The following is a 380-nucleotide window of genomic DNA, read 5'->3' on the forward strand; positions in this document are numbered from 1 at the left end:
TGGACGTGCGGCACCGTTCTTATATTTATATTTTGTAGGCATACGAATAATTTAACACACAAATTCGTTCGTAGTATGCGTAATTATATTATTTATGTATACAATTTTATAAATTATAATTAATAATATGATCGTAGAATAAAAACTTAGTAAATAATAAATAACTAATGAGATATTAATAATGGACAACTAATATATATATAAATAATATGTAACAACAACAACAATAATAATAATAATAATCGTAATAATATTTTCGTGTGGCAATCCGATTGGTATCGATTGTGGCCGGTAGGGTGCGTCTCGGTGGTGCGGCGGGGCTGCCGGGTATATTGCCGCCGCCATACCGCCACCGGCGCCCCGTCACCACCACCGCACGT

Source organism: Rhopalosiphum padi, chromosome 4 (genome assembly GCF_020882245.1).
Source record: "Rhopalosiphum padi isolate XX-2018 chromosome 4, ASM2088224v1, whole genome shotgun sequence".
NCBI lineage: Eukaryota > Metazoa > Arthropoda > Insecta > Hemiptera > Aphididae > Rhopalosiphum > Rhopalosiphum padi.